The sequence below is a fragment of the Lolium perenne genome, chromosome 5 (assembly GCF_019359855.2).
Source record: "Lolium perenne isolate Kyuss_39 chromosome 5, Kyuss_2.0, whole genome shotgun sequence".
Classification (NCBI taxonomy): domain Eukaryota; kingdom Viridiplantae; phylum Streptophyta; class Magnoliopsida; order Poales; family Poaceae; genus Lolium; species Lolium perenne.
The window spans coordinates 49,254,915-49,278,165 of NC_067248.2; positions in this window are offsets into that span (position 1 = coordinate 49,254,915).

Consider the following 23,251-nt stretch of genomic DNA (forward strand, 5'->3'; position numbering starts at 1 on the left):
CTGAAAAAATGTTACCGACCCCATACTTATACCAAATATATATTGAAGATGTTTATGCCATAGCTGAAGCGAACCGTACCTATCTTGATTGTTAAAATTTGCTACAGAAAATCTGAATCAAGTGTTTGTGTACAAATTAATAGTACTGGAATATATGTGAACAAAACGAGCTGAACTTCATTTATAAATATCTTCTATTCTAATTTTTTTTAGAGTTCTAACAATAGATACTAATATGGAGTATGTAGTCCATAAGAAATAAGAGTGTGACATAGGTACTGTTGTATTTTTTAATATATAGTTCGTTTCACTTGATTAGCTCACATATTGTTAGTAATTTATGTTTTATTGAACCAGCATTAGAGCTCAGCATCAGGTGATGTGGTTTGTCCTGGGGGAGAATGCTCAGTAGTAGGTTGCTTGTTTATCCAGCTGCTGTCATCATCTATTATACATATAGATGATGACTTTTTTGTGAAAAAATGTGTTTGGTTAGATGTTTCGTAATTATGGCCTTAGTTTAGGAACAATGGTAGTAACTTGAACTCTATTATGTTATGTGGTGTAAGACATGCAACATGTTATGTGTGCCAGTGCAGGTGAATGTACTGGGCTGGCAGCAATCTATCTATCTGTTGCTTTATGTGTTGATACTGATATTTCTATTAGAAAATGAGATGGTTGAATGTGGTGCAGTTCAAACTAGTTTTAAATTTTGAAATGTTCAAACTGTGCTGTATTGTGGCAAGAGAATGAAAGGATTTATGGATAACCTGGTGGCCCAATTGGGAATGGTGCCAACGTGCAGTGAGGATTGTCTGGCTTTTCGGCCGGGTGCTGTTTGGTCCCAATTAGATTAGGGCCATATATATGGCATTAGAATTGTGTTAAAATAAAAATGTGAATGCAATATAAATTTGATTTTGAATTTTTTGCTCTATTTTATCCACGATTTAGGAGTGTTCATGGTAAAAAAATTAGAACATGCCTTTAAACTGTTTGAAATAATTGTTTTTCGTTTTTTTCTGTTCGAAGAATGGTTTTCGGTGTAAAATAGGGCAACTGACTTAAGGAAAAGTATAGCACATAGGATTGGGGCATGGTTTGGGAAACATGTGGACCTTGTGATGGCACACCTTGGTGACCCCATGTTAGAGGGATGTGTCGAAACGATGGTTTTCGGTGGGAAAGAGGGGGAACTGGCAAAAAAAAGACCTAACAAGCTTGGATTGGGCCAATATTTCGCATACTTCTGCACCATGTGATGTGACACCTTTTATGGCATTGGTTCTTCGTTGTAGGAGTTGGATGCATGGTGATCTCATGGTGGGGATGTGCAAAACTAGGGTTTTCCGTGGAAAAGAGGGGGGAAATGGCCGAAAATAGTCCTAACCACATTAGGTCCGGCCATTTTTTTTCACACTTCTGCACCATGTGATGTGACACGTTTGTAGGCATTGGCTCTTCATTGTAGGAGTTCGATGCATGGTGATCCACGTCGGCAGCGGGGACAGCGACGACGAGAACATGATCTGGGTTGTCGGGAGTCCCTAGGGCGCGACGGTGGGCGGTGGTGGCGGCGCGAAGGGCGCAACCGGCGGGGGCGGTAACGCGAAGGACGCAAGCGGCGGTGGTGCAAAGGGCGAAGCCGGAGGGGGAGGTGGCGCGTACGGATCCTGGAGTAAGGTGCGGAGGTTCGAGACCGCTAGGGTTAGGTCGCGGACCGCCGTCGACATCTCCGCCGGAGAGAGGATGGGGGGCTGCGTTGGTCGCCATGGCAGCTTGCGCGAGGCGGGCGGGCCCGAGTTGGCCGGCTGCGGCGGCTGCTACGAGGTTGGGGTGGCCTCGTTGGTGGGGGCAGCGGCGGTGGAGAGGCATGTAGAAGTCATCGAACCTGAGCAATTTGATACCAAATTGGTAGACACTGCGGTTGTACCAAGTGTCGGGCGTAGATTATACGGATGGAAGTGTGGGCGGAGAGCCTGTCGGCGCTCACGCCGGCGGCAGGGCGCCGTCGCTACCAGAGGGAGGAAGCGGGGCCTAGGGCAAGGTTCGTGTACGGTTCGGTGCTCCCATTTCCTGAGGGAAATGACAGCAAATTACGTTTATTGTCTGATTATATTGAAGGGGTACATGTGTTTTTATAGGAGGACAACTCCTCTAAACCCTAGATAACTTGGGGTAAGCCCCTAATTCGGCCCACTATTGGGCCTCTTCCGTGTATACTAGAGCCCGACCATAACGCGGGCATTGCAGCTAATTTCGTATATCATATGTTCTGAATTTATGATGGATATTAAAGGTACATGAAACACAGGGTTCCATATATGTCAAGTGATCCTTTATTTCGTAGTACTATGAATGTCCCCACAACAAAGGAGTTGGAGAATTGATGCTTTCTTGCAATATTAATTTGGAGAATGAACTTCTAGGTACCTACGAAGTTGGGAACATTATTAACTCAAAAAAGGGAAAGTAAATACTAGTCTACCAAAAAAAACTCTAGTTAATTATTCTATCTTTACCACGTATAAGACTGCATGCCATGCTGTCAGTATCATATGCACATGCTGTTAGAACTGGAAATATATAAATTTCATATGTAGTTGGTGGTCTTGCCATACAGGGTTCCTGTGCATGAAAAAACTGGTTGTAAATGACGATTCTGTCCCCAGAACCTTTATAAATAGACCTCATCCCCCAGCTCCATGGATCATAAGTTCTAGATTCCTTCCAACTCAATCTTTCAGGATGGGTATCATTGTTAGAGTTGAGGTTGTCTTGCCTAAGAAAGAATTGATTGAGCCAGTTTTTAAGTGTGCTTCTGGTACTCAATGTGCTAGTAGAATGTGTAGTACTGGAATCAATAAGGGGAGGTTGTTCTATCGATGTGGCAATGGTTTGGTTGAGAACAGCAACAATGATGAAGAAGACCCTAGGTGGAATAAGGTTAGTATTTTTGGAAAATTCAATTGTGTAAATAACAATAAATCTGCGCTTTCACCACTAATGTGACCTTCTTTGTCGCAGCACCTGATGTGTGATGTCTGGATTTGGCACGATCTCGTAACTAAGTTTGCAAAACTTGTTTTTGAGATTAACCAGCTCAATGAAGAGGAGCTAGAGGGAATCATACTAGGTGGGCATGCATCAAGCTCAAGCGACTAGATGTAGCTTTCTAGGTTTGTTACTAATGCTATTGTGCTTTTTAATTTCAGTGGTAGTTATGTTTTAAGTTGGAGCAGCGTAATGCGATGGGTAGGAATTGTGTATCCGGTATTATGTGGCCTAAAAAGCCTGATGTAATGTATCTTTTATTGCATTTCTATTAAGGAGAGGAACAACGTACTTCCACAAAAAATTGCCTTCATCGTCTATTACGTGATATTGTGCTTCACAAGGATAGTACAGAGGTGCAAAATTAAAAAGGTGCACTACATGATCATATAATCCAATGGATCCTCCACTGAAGTACGGGCATTTCACCTTCTGCTTCTAATATTTCTAATGGATTATTATGTAATTATCTCTCTTACCACTTGATTCATTATGCACGGTTATTTCTCGGAATTTTTTTAACCAAAGCCATTATGTCTTTACTAAAACCAAATATGTAGCAAACACAATGTAGCTCAGGGTGGTACATACAATTAAATTGCACATCAAAGTTTAAATGTGATATGCTAGATAGATGTGTGCCACGGGGAAGCAGAGAGATAAAACAAAGAAGTTACAAGTGGTGGTCTCCAGTTACATCATTCAGCCATATTGTATACACATTGGTATCTTAGGAGAGCGGATTGTGCATCGTGGTGACATACATGAACAGCAGCTAGTCAACCTTGCACAGTAGGAAGGACAGACCGTACACATGTGCTACTGTTCAGTCACCTCCTTAGGTCTGGCTGCTCGATCCAAGTTGAGATCTCCAAATCATCCAGCACATATTCCAGAACGAACAGTACATCTAATAAAAATGTTTATTGTCATCGAATATAAATAACTAGACCTAGCCTACAATGCTTGATGGCTGTAGTACCGGAATACAGTACCAGATAAACCTATATATATAGTGTCGGCACTACATATTAGTTGGTAAAATAATATGCTGGGTCAATTGCAACATCATATGAAGTTGTGAGAAAAGTGGAATGACAAAATTGATAATATGATTATGCAGAGCATGAACGTGTTCATCACCACCGCCTTAACATATGTCATGAAACCTGCCATTCCACGCCGGCGCGCTACTCCGCACGCAGACCGCCCGTTCCTTCCCCTACAACCTCCGCCCTAGACCGGGTAGAGTAGCTGGTTCTACCAGCTCGTCATCATTTATGTTTTATTTGTTTCCTAAATTTTGTATGAACGATTCATTTTATAAATAGTTGGTTTCAACAGGGTTATCGTAATGACGGAATATGATTATCATTCTGCACCTTTAAATTGATTACCTAACTATAATATTAACGTAACAGCCGGTCGCACATGCTTTAGCCTGCTAGGGAAATTGTGTACTTGAACATAAAGCTAGGGGAATATTGATCCATATGCAATCAATAAGTTTGACCAAATTTGCCAACAAGAAAACCATCCTCCCCGTTGAATATACCTGGTATATGTGTGAATTATATTTGTCTGACAAGAACAAAAAATGGAATATGTCATAGATAAATGAACTGAATTTCTATATAATATTCCTCACGATTGTACAAATGAAGATTTCAAAGTTCATACATGCTTTATTTCGGAACATATTTCAGTAAATATATATACCATGTGCCATATTACTTTGATACCAACATGTTACCTGACCATAATTAGAAAAATATAGTGCCGGTCTGATTTGTGTTGCTCGGATAAATTAGGAATGACTTTAATAAAACTGAAACTATGTTGAAAATAAATATTTATAATATGTATGACTCATGCGTTGGTGAAAAAGGACAACACTCAACTGTAACAAAGACGGCGGCAGTTGGGGTTTCAGATGGACGCGATCATGGGGTGTGGGGTGGCGCTCCTGATCTCTCTTGTCATGGTGGTGGTGTGCGGCGTAGGCGGCTGGAAGGCGAGGCGGCGGCGGTGCTGCCATGGCCGGATCTTGGCCCTTCGGGACTGAGGGCGGTCGGCTGCCGGTCTTCCGGCGGAGGCAACGAGGTAGGTGGTAGGCGGCCGGCGGCGGAGATCGCCCCCGATTCACTCAGGTTAGGCGACGCGGGGGGTTAAGAATACTGCGTATTTGTTGGGGTATCTTATCACACGCCTTTCCCAAGTCAATGAACACCATATGGAGCTCATTATTTAATAGCGGCAATACAATACTGGAGGAGAACATCTTTTTTCTAGATTGAAGAGGAAACGAATACACTGTATCCTATAATGTTCCATTCATAAATTATATATTTGTAGAGGAATTGTGTTCCATCTATAATTATTATGTCAAACACATTCTTCGCATAGGCTATTCAATATGAGGAACGAGATGAATTTGTTAACATCACATTGCAATATGACTCTTAAAGAAAACATTGGAAATGTCTAAGTTTGAAGTATTACTATTCTCTTTAACCTAAACTATATTAGGATCTTTCAGAACATTCATACTTTACTCAACAAGCATTGGATCAAAGATTCATATCTCACGATCAACATATATATTTATTTAAGACAATATATATGACTCACATATATGTATGGTAGACAATTTGAAAGAACCATTAAATTCCGTCGCACAGATATTGGAGAATCATACGTGGCCATAAAAAATGTAATACAACAAAGTTTAATATAATGTAAGCATCACAATACATCGAACTAGTTCTATAAACACATGTTCTTACCTCTGTAAGAAAGAAGATTCTTTCGAGATAAAGTTTTTCTTCAGCAGAATAAATAGAGAAGGAGACGATGAATCGTTGCTTCACCAGATCTGGTGAGATGGAGACGCCAAGGACAACACACAGGGGAATTATGTAGTAGTGGGTCAGGTATGAAGCAGTAAATTCAATAAATATTAGTAACTGGATACAACTCTTTTAATACATAATTGAAACATACCTTTGTGGATTCCTGTTGTTTGAGATTCTGTAATTATCTATCAGCAATAATTATGGTACTTAGCAATTGCTACTACGCTTGATTTTGAACTAAACCCCTGCTGCTAATTTAGTTGTTATTTTTGCAAATAAATAAACTCGACTACTTAAAGTAAATAATAATCTGCAGCAAAATTTACAATAAAGTAACTGCACCAATTGTAGCAACGTTTATTCAGAAACATAGGCAGACCATTTTTTTACGAAGGCCAAGGAAAAGGCCATGGGCGCGTGCTCGGGCCGAATTTTCCCGCCGAAGGCCGCCGCTATAAAAGACGGCGGCGGCCTCACTGACCTCACACCCGCTCGGCCGTCCTCTCCCCCTCTTCCTTCTCTGGCGCCCTATAAGCCTCTATCGCCATGCCGCACACCCTGCAAGCCACGTGGGCCAGCTGGATAGCCGCGAATGTCGTAGCCGCCTCCTCGTCCCAGGAGAAGGAGTCGGATCGAAGGAGGCGTGTCAGTGGCGCGGCGATGAGGCCGAAGTCCCGGATGTACTTCCGGTACTAGCCGGCGAGTCCCAAGAAGCCGCGGCGAGGACGCGTAGACTGTGTGGTCAGCAACGCGGCAAAGGCGGCGACCATGTCCGCGTCCATAGCTAGACCTTCCGCCGAGATGACGTTCCCCAGGTATGCGACGGAGGTCGTGCCGAACGTGGGCTTGGCATCGGTGTTGTTTTTGTGCACACCTTGACGAATACTGATTTGAAAGGCAATGGACTGGTATAGTTCTTCTTCTCTAGCTAGTTTTAGTTATCTTTCATATGTTTTCCATATATCAATCTATTTCTATTATTCAGCGTATACCGAAGGAAGTTGTTAGGTCCTTGGATATTTTTGAAACCGGTGAGGCTTGTTTCTTTGTTGATGACTATGGGTTCCGTCCTAAGGGTGCATACTACACTACTATGGACGGAAGGCTAAAGTTTGATTCCTGCTGGGCGGAGCTTGCTAAGGAGTATTATTTTGAAGCGGCGGATGTTGTTCTCATTCTCTTCAATTTGGGCAACGATGGGGTATTAAAATTTCAGTTCATATCATATGACATAATGTTGTAGTCTACATTTCTTTTGTTTAGATTCTCGAAACAATATATGTTTCCTGTAAGAATCAGTTATAAATATATGCTCGTGTTATTTTTATTTTCTTAAATTCATATATACATATTTGCGGACCTGACATAATTTAACAAAATGGCCTATATAACTAGACCCAATAAATACATTGCTCGTTCATTTGAGTTGCTCGTGGAATTTTGAAGGTATTTTACGAATAATTCTGACAGAAACAGAAACTATTTTTCGAAAAGAAATAAAACAGGTATATGTGTGAATCATATTTGTCTGACACAAATAAAATTGTAATATAACTGGAAAAAATGAACTGTATTTCTATATAAAATTCCAAAACATTGTACAAAGCATTTTTTTCATAGTTTACACAGACTTTTTTTAAAACATATTTCGGTAAATATAGATAGCATGTGCCATATTGCTTTGATAGCAACATGTTCCCTGACCATACTTAGAAAAAAATATAGGTTCTCTAGTTTGTGTTGCTAAGAAAAATTTGTAATGACTTTAAATGAACTGAAACTTTGCTCAAAATAAATACACACAATATGTATGAATCATACATGGCTGAAAAAAGACCACACTAAACTGTCCTCCGTGTTGGATATACCTGGTATATGTATCAATTATATTTGTGTCACAAGAACCAAATTTGGAATATGTCAGACAGAAATGAATTGAATTTATATATAATATTCTGCATGATTCTAAAAAGGGAGCTTTCAAAGTTGATACATACTTTATTTCGGAACATATTACAGTAAATATAGATACCATGTGCCATATTACTTTCATACCAAAATGTTACCTGAGCATAATTTAAAAAAAAAGGCCCGTCCGATTTGTGTTGATCAGAAAAATTAGGATTCACTTAAATAGAACTGAAACTATGTTGAAAAGAAATAAATACAATATGTATGACTCATGCATGGGTGAAAAAAGACAACACTCAACATATGCCATCTGAATTGGCAACAATAACATATGCCATCTGAATTGGCAACAATAACATATGATGTTGTCTTCTTTAATTCGGCCTTGAACAATTTGAAAACTGCCGGGGTATATAATTTGGAAGCGTGCTTCTCAATTGGGTAACCAAACAGAGGCTTAATTTGAAGTTTTCTGCAAGTAATACAATCAGGGTAAGTAAACATGACAACAAGCAATCATGTGTCTGACCACTAAATGACATGGGTTTTTATTTAAGTATAATGCGTGTACGCCAGATCACTGCACTAACCTGGCTTCTGTTTTTCTCGGCTTCGTCATCAGCCTTTTCTCTATCGTCAATAAGCTTAGTATACTGCCTGACAAACATGTTTATTGAAGACTTGCATGGAACATATACTTTGAGCACATGGTTTGCGCTCTCACTCCTCTGAGTACTTGACATTCTTGCACAAAAATATCATTAAAATATGGCTTAGCCCACTTCTCCCGCACTTCAAACGCTCTTGTCATGAAAGGGTTACCAGCTAGGTCATACTTCTTGGTCAAATAATCCCAGCCGGATTCAAATTCTTCAGGAGTTAACATGTGGTTAACTACCTTGTTGAAGTCATCACTAAAAGTGCTATGTAACTTGTGAACATGTCCTAAGGCCTCTTGCGCCTTCCTTAATATGTGCCACTTGCACCACCTATGGTTAGTACTCTTCAAGTTCTCCTTTATGGCAATTGTCATCGCCAAGCTCTGATCTGCATAATTACATACTAAGTCAGCGCTATTTGCTATATCGGAGAACATACGAACCAGGAGTTCTAAATAAGTTATTTCTACTAATTTACCTGTAAGCATTGTTTGCGGTGCCTTCCCCCCCATCATTGCTACAAATTCCTCAAATGCCCATTTAAAATTCGCTGCGGTCTCGTTAGTCAACAAAACACCCGCAAATATGACACTCTGGAAGTGATTGTTCACACCCACAAACATGCCAAATGACATTTTACATATGTTAGTCTCATACGTCGTGTCAAAAGTTATGACATCTCCGAAATGCTGGTACAGTGACCGGCTTCTACCACTGGTCCACATTAGTGAATTAAGTATGTTGTCTTCATCTAACTCTGCTGTGAAAACAAACCTAGGATCTCTGGATATATTTTCCCCTGAATGACTGCAAAGTTTTTTGTACATCATCGACAAGAGCTTCTTTTGCTATGTTTGAACAAACAGTTCTCAGTGTCTTCTTACTGAAAGGAACTTTATCCATTGATCCAAACAAGCTACCCATAACTAAATTTACTCTTGTAAGGCTAACATTGTTCTCTCTTAGATACCTTATCATCTCCTTTGTGTGCCTGTCTATCTGTCTATGTGAAGCCAAAAAAAAATTTCTCCACAACTCTCAACCATATCATGGTTGTGTTCAACAATAATCTTTTTCACATACCACTTACAGCTTTCATTTGTTGCCACCCTCATCATTGCTTTGCAACCACACCTGGTTGTTGAATTTTTGGTCTCATCACCATTGCCCTGCAGTATGTCAAATATGTTAGCTACTGACATGGATATCTTTACATCAGCAGATATGAAAGTTATGTTGGCTTCAAGTTTACCTGTCGCTGGCAAAGATATTCTTGCATTGTCCTTTGCTTTGTCTTGGTTGTGTAGTTATCACCTAATCTGACGCTGAACCCTAAAACCCAGGAGTATATGTTGTAGAACTGGAATGCTTCCTCTGTAGATGAAAACTCCATTCCAACAGCAGGCTCGAACATGACACTTTTTTTTATCTTCACAATATTTCCTCATTGACTCTTCTATTAGACCACCATTAAATTCCCTGACGCAAGCCAAACTGATAGTTAAAACCAATTTCATGCACACCCAGTTCATGAATATCTGACCAAATATTAACTCCATCTGTTCAATCTTACCTTACATGCGATGTCACATCCGTTGCCCCACAATCTTCCTCCAGCTGGTAATTGGAAATTGTTCTCGAGAAGGAAGCCTTAGAAATACCGTCGGAGCAGTAACTACCACCAAAGTTAATGGAACTATCAACGAAACAGCTAGTTCCTATGGATTCGTCCGGTAATGTTAAACCAAACTCCAGCTCCCTACATATATTATAGATGTTACTAATTATTGCAAACTTTTGTAAAGTAAGATGTAGAATCCACCTTCTATTGAAAACTGCTTATGGCTGTGTTAAGGTCTCCGTACTAAATTCCAGATTTCGATCCGAAATGGCTTCCTCAGTGTTAGCTCCATGTCTGCACAATGATTGTAAATTTTCTGCCGCATTAGATTTGTATGAACCGTTATGAATGTATCATTCATCACGGTGCAAATGAGACATGATTTTATTGTGCGCAGATTGGCCATTTATCGATTTGCAGTACTGTCATCGCAGTTTTCAGTTTGATTGTCCTCTTCCGATCCAACAACCATACCTTCGTTTACTTCAGCGGTGCGGGCAACGCTTAAGAATTGTATCATATTCCATTAAAATTAAGTTAGCACAACAGAATTTCAGATATGCGTAGGTCTACAACATGGATTAAAAGTGCAGATCCATTACCGTACATGTATTAATAAATGTTCAAAAGAAATACCACCTTTCTTACTAAGCTACAATTCTCTGGCAGTTAGAGCAATTAATTTCGGGCCCTGCTTACTGTTATTACATTCTTAATTGCCATATGCATTGATCATTCCATTAGAACTTCTCCTATGTTTTTTACATGTAATTCCATTATAAACTACGATATGTAGTTCGAACGCAGATAACAGCTAGATTTTATGAGTACGAACACACAAATCTTGTAATGGTCTATTCCAATATAAAGTGGAGTGGCGAGAATACTTACGTGAGCTTAGTCTGCTCGGCTTCATTAGCAACCATGTTACGTGAGCTTAGTCTGCTCCTCTCCCCACTGATTGCATTGAGATGTAGCACTGGTTGTTCATGCCCTCCCCCAGATCCATAGTTCCTGAAATAAACCGAACCCAAAAAATTCCAACGTTGGACGATAAATAACATGAAAACTGGAGATGTGTAGTCGGATTTAGTGAATCAACTAATAAATCCAAGAACCGCAACATCAAAAACACCAAATGAAGGAACTGAAATCTAGATCTAGGAACCTATATCCCCACGATTCCTGGCGGCGGCAACGGAGGAACGTAGAGTCGCAGGCAGATAAACAATAGTCACATCCCCCAATCTTTCTTCGCTTCCCAGATCTAGGTCAGGAAGCAAACCTCCGCCGTACCGTCAGTAAAGAAGCTGGGACCCACCATCACCGTCGTCTACCGATACAAGCATACTGTGCTAGCGGGGTCTGCCAATGAATACGATTAATTTCATGCCAATAAGTGGAAGCTTGCCCGAATCTCGACGAAAACACGGACGGGTGATTCGACACCGGTAGTTACCGGTTCCGTTAGGAAATCCGCTCCCCATGACAATGTCGTTCTGTGGCATTCGGTTCACCGGCAGCTTGACGAACTACCGAACTAAGGCTGAGGATCATGTCTAGGAGGTAGCTCTATGGATGGGGATCGCGTTCCGAGCAAAAGAAACGGCTGGTTCTCACCGAGTTCGTCGCAGTTTGAGGTAGACGTCGGTGTCCAGAGTTGGCGTTGGTGCCGTGGGTGTCGTCTGTGGTCAGCAACTCGGCCTTCTAGCTCCGTGGATGAACTCCCCACGTCCCGGTGATCCTCCTGGCGCAGCAGCTCCGCAACTGTTGGTCGGGATCGTCGGGAACGCGAGCGGCGTTCAGCGGCGGCCTCGCGGAGTTCCGCGAGATTCGATCGATCTAAGCTTCTAGGGCTTTGGGTGGCGGCGTAGGGAGGGAGAGAAGAGCCAGGGCGTCGACTTGAGACTTTATACGTAGCTGTGCGAGGCGGTATCGTGCCGGAAGAATTGGAAACGGAATCGCACGCGCGACGGACGATGTACGTGATGTGCACGGACTCCTGGCTGCCTGCGTGTCGAGCAAGAGCTGGGTTCGGCTGGGCTGACTATGCTAGTTCGGTTTGGGCCAAAGCGAGTTGGGCGCATAGGCTGGTTCATCTGGGTGCGTTGGTAGCATGGACAAGAATAGAATACGTATACAAAGGAAACAGAGAAAACAGGGAAAGGAGCACGTCGTGTGGTGCAATGCATGGACGTGCATGCTTGGACATGTGATTTTGCACAAAGAACCAATAAGAAGCAAATACATGAATTGACCACAGATTCAAATATGACTTCAAGACAAAACAATCTGTGGCTTCAAAATAGAAAATCAATTGGAAAGAATAAATCTCCAGAACCCAAATAAAATATTCTTTTATTTTATTTTGATGCAACATCCGTTTCTAAAAAAAAATTTCAGGTCATAAAAATCGGGATGTTACAATTCTACCCCCCTTAAAAGGAATCTCGACCCCGAGATTTAGTCCAAGAGAAAAGATTTGGCAACTCCTAACAGCGGGTATCTTCTCGTTTCCATGTCGCTTCCTCCTCCACAAAGCTCTCTTCGAAAACTCGTTCATGGCCCTGCTAACGTTTGTGTACCCCTCCTTCTGGCTAGTAATTCGGTTGCCATTGATAATATGGTCGTTTGAAGCTAGGATAGACAAGGGGGAAGTAAACTAACCCAAAGCGAATTTGCATGTACACAACAAATCAAAGCCAGAGAAAATCCAAAGAAATCTTCTTTAAAACTCACACACAAAAGGTTCGACATACAGTAGTAGATATACCACATGATCGGTACAATCTACTACTAGACACATAAGCAAAGAAGGAAAAGAAAAACTTAATCGTTTGCTCGCATAATATTAAATAAACGGATCTCTCATGGTTCGCTATACTACTCGTCCAGGAAACCATACTGCTCTGGACCTGCATAAGGCTGGGCAGGCGCTGGTACAAAGTGCAGGTCGTTGCGAGGCTCGGTTGCATCTTCTCCTTCTGGGGTTGCTGGAATCATCTCCTCTGGATCCTCTTCTTCCTGGGACTGGTCAGCTCGTTCCTCTTGTGTTGGCGGTGGTGCTGGAAGAGCAAGAATTTGTGGCGCAATAGGTCGAAGTGTAAGGCGACGCCTCTTCGCACGAAGGCTCTTCTTTGTACGAGTAACCATTATACGTGGATGATGCCCAGTCCTCTGTCGATGTGCACTAGGTGCAGGGTCCTGCAATGGTTCTGTTGACGTCAGAAACCCACCGGCGGGCAGCGACTGGTCAACACCGTAGAGCCGGGAACAACTAGGGCTGCGGCTGGCCCCAGTCCCTCAGAGCGACGGCCCGCAAAGCCTCCTGGTCGCGCGCCGATGCAAATTGCAAGGGCGTGCCACCTGACCTATACCTGGTCAGGAAGGTGTGGATGATGCCTCGCTTAGTTTCCTGCAGGGCACACACGTACACGTTAAATACGAGCCTCGATCGGCTCTCAGGTTATCCTGTGAATCGGCTCATGGAGCCGATCCACCCATGATTCGTCCAAGGTGGCCGAATATATGGTGGTCCTGCTTGATCAAGATAAAGCATATGAGATCCACGACGATTTAGGGTTCTCACCGCATAATCGGATCATCCTACTCACGATTGGGCCTCGCGCTCGCGCACGGTGATCGTAAGCCAATCCTAGACAAGGCCTAAAAACCAACACGAGGTTGATCCTCAGAACGTCCTGTCTAGGGCCAGCAAACTACACCCTACGCGCCGCTGGATCCTCCAACCCTTTGTAAGGCCTAACTATTGCAGATGTTAAACTAATCCTTGATGAATCAAGGAGCAACCGTAACGGATCAGATCTACCAGATAACGATCAAGCGGGGTGCCGCCCCTGCACCCATGATGAGGTACAAGGACGGCTAGATGCGCAAGGGTTGCACTACGACAGCATATGATAATAAGAACAATGCTAACCCTAACACATCTATGATAACTACGTTGCTCGCCATCAAAAAGGCTTCAGCACGAGCAACGCATGAACAACGTAGGCAGGCTCGTGCTGCCTAGATCGCAAGATGCGATCTAGGCAGCATGGTGCTTACCGGAGAAACCCTCGAGACGAAGGGGTTGGCGATGCGCCGAGATTGGTTTGTGTTGAACGTTGGTTGTTGTTTATTCCATAAACCCTAGATACATATTTATAGTCCAGGGGACTTTCTAATGTGGGCGTGCACTAAACCGTGCACGAGATAAACTCTAACTTCTAAACCGATACATAACCTACTATATTAAGATACACGGGCTAACTAGCCCAAACTCTGCGTATAAAGGCCGATTCACATATTTCTTCCATATAGATTCTTCACGTCCATCTTGATCGCGGCCCACCTCTGACTCGGTCAAATTCCGGTGATAACACATGCCCCCTGGTTTTGGAAATGACATTTCCAAAATCATTACGCTTTCTTTCGTCGGGTCATGTCGTGGCAGAACCGTTGCAGTATCCGTCATCATGATGCCCTGCCTTCTCAACTTCTCCGCGTGACCTGGCAGTTTTTTTTTTAGGCACCCTTCCTCGGAAACTGGTGTGGCATTGAACTTCCACTATATCCCCTTTTATTTAACCGCTCCGCACAGTTTATTCCTGCATCTCCTTTGCATTAGTACTCCAAAAGCCCTCCTGCGCCACCATGTCTTCTTCCTCCTCTGCTTCATCGGATCTTTCCACCCAGTCCTCTTCGTTTCGCGCGCCGACGCCGGAGCCGAACCCGGCGGAGGTCCATGCGGCCAACATCCGCCGCGCCATTGAGGCCGGGGAGGAGTCTAGCCATGACTTCTCCCTCTGGTCGGAGGACGACAAATCCTCGACGGACGGGGAGAGTGACCTCCGCTTCCTTGCCGACGGGGAATCGGAGGAGGAGAGCGATGACGATCGCTTCTCCTGGGACGACTTCACCACCTCCGAGGAGGTGAAGGAGGAGGAAGAGGAGGACGACAACGACGACAGCTTCCCCGACGAGCCGCCGGCCAAGCGCCATTGCCCCTGGCCGGGGAATCTGAGTGACTTCGACAGCGATGACGACGACGATGAGGAAGATGAGGACAACGAAGGTCCTGCCGGCGGCCGCTGGAGCAGCGACGACGAGCCGGCCGGGAGCAGCGCCGACAGCGGCGATGACGGCGATGACGAGGGCAGCAACGGCCCGTAGATAGGGTCTACTAGTATAGGTCTAGCAGTAGTAGATTGGTCAATAGACCCTTCTTTTGTTCTTCCTTTCCTGAGCAATCGGCTCTTTCTTTGTAAGAAATATCGCTGATCAATGAAGAATTTCCCCAAGTTGATTTTGCCGATTCCCTTTATGATAATTTTTAGCCGATTGTCCTTCGTACTGCATCTGCCGATTTGTCCCCCTTTGCCAATGCATAACGAGCCGACAGCAACGCACCGGTCCTTCTACATTTACCCTATCCATCCTTCAACTGATGATTCTCCTTCCGGTAGGTACAGGTCTGTTGCCCCCCGAGCCTTAATTAGGGCGAGGATAAAAGTGGACCATCCGAACCGACCATCATCAGATTCCCCCTCGTAGCGCCATGTTAGCCGTTTTCAACAAAATCGGCTCTCCAGAACATTGATGTTTCAAGGCGAGCTGCCCTCCGAGTTACTCCAGCTTTCCACTAAAACAGGGTAAGAATGCTTGCACGCGAGATTGGTTTTGGAAAGGTCTTGGAAGGATCAGCAGCTCCAGTTCCATTGATCCCCTGACAGTTATTCCTCTTGAGTCGATGTCCATGCATCGGCTTTTATATCCTTAAGTCGATGTCTGCTGCATCGGCTGTGCTCAAAAATTTTAAATTTTTTAGGCCGATTTGTGTATCGGCCCCCATACTTGATAGTATTATCTCATATCCTCGTGTTTTATCCACCTAGGTGCCCCCCCGAGCCGATTCTGTCAAGAGAATTGATGGTATCGGCTCTTCAGGTAGCCCCTGTTGGGTCAAACGTTGATCCCAGGCAAAATAGATGGTGAGGATAATCTTGGCCGATTGCTGGAATCGGCCTCCACGTTGCTTGCTCAGTGAAGGTTTTGTAATATCCCTTGGCCGATCGCAAGGGTCAGCCTCGCCATGTTTGCTTATTGACGTAGTCTTGCTACTCGTCCATGCTGGTGGATAAAACCAGCCCAATCTCTGACTTTATCCCGTTGGTGCGCTTGCTGTTGTCCACCTCGGGTGCATCGTGTAATCGTGGAGCTCTACACTTCGCCGGACGAACGAGCACCATGTTTGTGCCAGCCGATGTTTCATCATCGGCTTTCCTTTGCTTGGGGCGCCACTCTTTTCTTTGCGGCAGTCCCTCCTCATCCAGGGTTCGCTGGACTTTTGCAGCCAGATCGGGCCGTGCCTTCCTTAGCATATACAGATATAACCTTTCAGCTTCTTCCAACGCACGTAGTCGCTGAACCCTTCGTTTTTGGGAGTGGCTGAGCCCATCAGGACACCATCTTGGCCGATGATACTTATCCTCTTCATCATCGTCCTCTAGTTCCTCGCGATCTTCCATCTGAACGGACTCAGCATGCTTGCTCCGAGGCGGGAGAGGCCCTAGACGCTCGAACACGGACACCTTAGCTGTACCCTTCTTCTTTTGTTTACATTCTGGGCAATTGCCGATCGTTGGTAATCGGCTCATTCCGGAATCCCAGCAGTGTCTGAAGAAGGGGCAGTCCCAGTGCCTATCCACGTTGTCTAGCTCCTCAGACCTCCCTCTGGCGCGACGTTCGTACCCGTCGTTGTGGCCGTTGTTCTGACGATACCTCCTGTTTGCATCAGACCGACGATATCCTTCATCGTCGTTATCGTAGCGGCGACGTCGGTCGTACTGCTGTTCATATTTGCTGAGGAGATGCTCGGATAATGGGCGTGGACGCCGTATGTTTCTCGCCTCCTCCTCAGCCAGGTATCGTTTATCGTCGTCCTGGGGCCGGTCACGTGGAACGGCCTCCTCTTTCTCTTTGCCACGAGAGTAGCTGCTCTCTGCTTTGTCCGCGTCATGGCGAATCACGAACCCTGCCATATTGGCATCGAAAGAGAACCCTGGTTCTCTTATGGAGTGGCTGAGATCGACCGTGTTGACATCAGGCAACGGACGTGTGTCTCCGTCGAGCTTGATGCCGTGCGAACGGGTCTTCCCACAGGAGCCGACGAGTTCGGTTCCGAGGACCGCCTTGACCTTGTTATGCTTCTTCTTGAGTTCGTCAGCCAGGTCCTCGTACTTGACCGGAGTGCTTTCCGCCATCTCAGATGTAGATGGCGATGTGGTGGATGCGGTGGATGTTGAAGATTGTCCCACCGGGCGTGCCAGAATGTGTTGACGTCAGAAACCCACCGGCGGGCAGCGACTGGTCAACACCGTAGAGCCGGGAACAACTAGGGCTGCGGCTGGCCCCAGTCCCTCAGAGCGACGGCCCGCAAAGCCTCCTGGTCGCGCGCCGATGCAAATTGCAAGGGCGTGCCACCTGACCTATACCTGGTCAGGAAGGTGTGGATGATGCCTCGCTTAGTTTCATGCAGGGCACACACGTACACGTTAAATACGAGCCTCGATCGGCTCTCAGGTTATCCTGTGAATCGGCTCATGGAGCCGATCCACCCATGATTCGTCCAAGGTGGCCGAATATATGGTGGTCCTGCTTGATCAAGATAAAGCATATGAGATCCACGACGATTTAGGGTTCTCACCGCATAATCGGATCATCCTACTCACGATTGGGCCTCGCGCTCGCGCACGGTGATCGTAAGCCAATCCTAGACAAGGCCTAAAAACCAACACGAGGTTGATCCTCGGAACGTCCTGTCTAGGGCCAGCAAACTACACCCTACGCGCCGCTGGATCCTCCAACCCTTTGTAAGGCCTAACTATTGCAGATGTTAAACTAATCCTTGATGAATCAAGGAGCAACCGTAACGGATCAGATCTACCAGATAACGATCAAGCGGGGTGCCGCCCCTGCACCCATGATGAGGTACAAGGACGGCTAGATGCGCAAGGGTTGCACTACGACAGCATATGATACTAAGAACAATGCTAACCCTAACACATCTATGATAACTACGTTGCTCGCCATCAAAAAGGCTTCAGCACGAGCAACGCATGAACAACGTAGGCAGGCTCGTGCTGCCTAGATCGCAAGATGCGATCTAGGCAGCATGGTGCTTACCGGAGAAACCCTCGAGACGAAGGGGTTGGCGATGCGCCGAGATTGGTTTGTGTTGAACGTTGGTTGTTGTTTATTCCATAAACCCTAGATACATATTTATAGTCCAGGGGACTTTCTAATGTGGGCGTGCAATAAACCGTGCACGAGATAAACTCTAACTTCTAAACCGATACATAACCTACTATATTAAGATACACGGGCTAACTAGCCCAAACTCTGCGTATAAAGGCCGATTCACATATTTCTTCCATATAGATTCTTCACGTCCATCTTGATCGCGGCCCACCTCTGACTCGGTCAAATTCCGGTGATAACAGGTTCCTCTTGTCCTTCGCCCATGAGCATAGTCGGTGCAACGACATTTTCCACATGAGCTTCGATGATGGCTTCCTCCATAGCAATTTCAGCAGCCTCACGTGCAGCGTTCATAGCAGCTATGGTCGTGTTGGCTTCCACCAACCTTTCTTCCAAAGTCTCAATCCGGTCCTGGTAGTGATGGCAAAGATGTCGGGCATCGTTCAACATACCGGTGACTGCAACGAGGCGACGCTCCAGTCCAAAATTGAGCGAGGTCATGCGAACGAGCGTAGGATCATCTTCATTCTGGTACCTCATGTTCTGACGGATTACACCTCCGTCGTCTCGGTAAGCAAAGTACCGGAAAGGTGTGTGGCGTAGCTCGTCCTGGTAGGTACCCGCCATCCCATGCATCGCTCGGTGAACCACATGAATAGTGGCATCCACAAAGTCCTCCCCTTCAGCAGTGAACTGGTGTCTTCTTGATCCTGCGCGACTTCCACGCAGTGCATGGTTCGGATACACCACCAACGTAGCTCTCACAATCTCCTCATTCCACATCGTACGGATGGTGTGTCCAGACACTTCTGGGTCACGGTCATAACCCAACCTCGTCAACATGTCTCGGAACTGTTGTCCAAGGTGCCCAAACTCCTCAATCCGTCGAGTTGAAGGTACTGCCATCTACGCACATTTGAATAAGAGAAGAATGATTAGCAACAATTTTTTTTGTAAATGCTAAATGAGAGAGACAAGTACAATAAATAAGCCTATTTTTTTTTTCAACTACATCTTTATTAAAATACGAGTACTAAGGCTTTCCATTCTAACTAAGGCCACGCGACTAGGTCAACATCGGCTTTGATACCACTTCTGTGAGGACCGGAACTTAACTTCCCGACCCTCCTGTGTTACTCGTCAATCCCAAGATCAATGTTGACGACACAGCGAAATGTATATCATTACAGACGTAGAAAAGATTAATTACAAAGTTTGAATAGCCACATAGTGTGACATTCATTACAATCAGAAAGCACAGCGGATAAATAAAACGCGAAGTGACTCCATCTCAGCCACAGGCAGTTGATGTAGCCCACGAGGCCTCACTCCTTAGCATCGTCGTAGTCGCCAAAATCTTCACCATCTTCATAATACTCTGAATATCAACAAAAGTTTTGCCATGAGTACATTTCGTACTCAACATGCCCCCTCGTGCAAACCTACTAAATCTACATGAGGCTTCAAAGAAAGGCTATATGGTTCTTTTGCGGAAAAGCCAATTTTATTTGCAATACAACACTAGATTTGATAAAAGCAGTTTTAGACGAAAACATGTTTTATATTCAGTGTAATATTTCTCATCACTGTGACTGTCCACGACAACTCACATATATCATAGGATTCAGATTCCAAGGAAAGGATGGAGGCAAAGAGGGAAATAGCAAAACAGGTTCCTGTATGTCAAGAAGGATTCATGTGTCGTCCATGACCGTGGACACGGCTATTCGAATAGTTTTATCTCTGCAGAGGTTGTACACTTTGCCCACACGACATAACCCCGTCTTGTTGCCCACCAGTGGCCTCTGGTTTAGTACACACCATTTGGTGTACCGGCAGAGGGATTGTGACAAGGTCTTTTAGCTAGATCCCCCAAAGATGTGACATGCCCACCGGGTCTGGCGCACGGTACTGAGAGTACGTCCTCAAACCGGTCCCCCCATCTGTGCCGAAGGTTCTCCCGTAGGCAGCCACCTCATCTGCGGTACGGTGACATCAACACCTAAGGCTGACTAACTTACTTAACCAGGCCAGTGCCCATATAGCATGTGGTTGTACGGTTGTCACAATCTTCAAATCCAAGACTTGTTAGGATCCTTATGCGGCACGGACGACGGATTGCCCCCTCCAACAAATGAAGGGCAGCCAACCGCTCCTTCAACATCTGATCCAGCTGTCGCCCGCGCCATGTTTAGATGGTAAGTTTCACCCAGAGTAGCATAGAGTAAAGGAAACAACAATGGCTAACTAGCCCAGCTCAACGAGCTCAACAATGTTAAAGGGGTGTTTTGACCCGTGGGTCGATCAATTCCTCCGAAGAGGCAACATGAAGTTTCCTAATGATTATTTAGCATGGCTAAGCATTCTACTCTATCAAGATTATATATAATCACTACTCAGGGTACAAAGTAATAGGCGACAAGCAAATCAAGTTGGTGTGTCAATCGACACGCTAGCTACTGAAATAAAATAGCATATATTTGTAAAATATAAAATAACATGCAAGTTGTAAAACTGGGATAAGAATGATGAGAGGGCATGCCTTCGTTGTCAAACTCCTGCTTTTCACTTCCTTGATCGTGATTGTACCACTCTCCGTTCCCTCCTAATCGTCGTATCGAATCAATAACAATTTCAATGAATACAAGCAATACCACAAATAAAACTCAAATGAAAAATGCATAAAATCCAAATGAAAAGATCCAAATAATAGGTTTGTGTGTCGCTCGTTAGAAGCTTACATAGAGTACACGAAAAGACCGGAATGACTCGTACGAGATTTGGGTTATCTACGACATAGGGCGTGGTGATCGCTCTATATTGAGTGATAAACTATTTTAGAAAACCATACGTAGCAAACATACATAATGGCATAACCTTGATGTCTAATGCACAAACAGTTTACAGGCTACGTAAATCATACAAACGCGGAAGTAACAATCTAAGATTAGAGCAATTTTGCACATGGGATGGTAAGCAACAACCAGTAAATCGACACTAGCATGGTAATAATGCAACATCTGCCATGATCATGCTAGCACAAGAATATCTGTTAAATTAATAATTTCCCTGATGGGTCACATGCAATAAAATAAATTATATGATTGCTCTAGTCTGCGCCCGATGGATTTACAACAATCTAAATCTATACCTAACTACACTAGATAAAACACACAGACATTGCAGTAATTAGATCTAGCAATTACACTATGGCTAAGCACATGTAAACAAGTGTAAACCACACAGAAAATATATCATATAATTCTAACGAGTACAAACATAATTAAGCATGTGGAATTGATTTGCAAAAGTCACTACATAGCTAGCATATGCAACTAGCATCAATGCACCATGTTCAGACTAGAAAAGCAAGACTAGCAGTAGTACATTAGCTAAGTCATATGCACTATACTAACATGCTACTGGATCCACGCAACACAACGAAATATCCTTCTAGACAATAAACCAAAATCCGGTATTAATAATAATAAAAAAAATTCTAACATCAACATCAACTAAACTCCTATTTCCACAAACCAGTCCAAAATGCATATAGCAATTACTAAACAATACTACCCTCATGGATAACAAGTACTGGATTTGTGTAACAAGTCCTAATCATGCAATAAAATGAATTCTAACTTTATTCTAGCATAATGTATAATAAGAAAAGAAGTCTAAGCAACATATAGAAGTAATATGGTATATTCTACCAGCAGCAAACAATCGCTCTAAACAGCAGCAAACTATTCAGAGAACATATTAATCTAAAGTAGCAAATAAACCTATACATCTTAGACTTAAAATACTATTTAACTATACATGGTACTTTGCAAGCAACAATTATAATGCAACTAAACTAATCAACCCAACCTACTAGGATAACAAGAACTAAGCATCATGTATGTAGATACATAATTCGCTATGAACAATAAGCCACAAAATCCACACATATGTCTTCACATCATAAGACACTTACATCATAAATACCAATAACTAACTATATATATGAGCTACCGATCACACAAGACACGTCAAGGATTGTGGTAATCTTATAAAGAACTAACTCACTTCATAACGAATTGCATGCTGAATCAATCTACCTGATGAACAGCAAGCACTAAAAAAAAACATATTAAACAGACATGTATAGATGGCACAGAATTAAAAAGTAATGTGCAACCAGACTACATGGTACTAGTCATACACAAGCATAGGTAAGTAATCTGGGATTATAATAATTTACACATGCCATGCTGAGCAACATCAAAAATCCACTACACGTTAATCAGCATAAAAGTGCATGCTAAAATAATATCCACCCGATGCTCCATATGTAAACAATTAAATCCTATGATTACTCTAGTCCACTAGCATCATGATCAATTAATATTAATTCAGAATTTACAAATGGCCTAACATGCCCTACTGACGAATAACAACTATCTGACTCAGCCAAACGGATGCGAGTAAGAAAGTACTAAGCCTGACAATTAATCCTACAGTTAAACACCTGCTATCGGTTTGCAAATACTACCACCTGACTCGCATATATATGCATACTAGCATGTGGCAATCGGTTCCTAGTGTTGCACCTATGTCCTAACTAGTCAACATGAATACGTAAAAACAGCAAGGCTAGCAGATGCACTACAAGAACAGGTACGGTTCTATGCTTCTAGTATGCAACGAATTCAACTCCAACTTCAAAAATAGTTTGATAAACAATGAATGTAAGCACAACTAACCACACTACTGGCTCCCTGTAGTCCATAGGTACCGATCGGGTGTTGGGATCGAAAACAGAAAACGTGTGCATGATAGGCTAACATGACAATGTCGTTCTGTGGCATTCGGTTCACCGGCAGCTTGACGAACTACCGAAC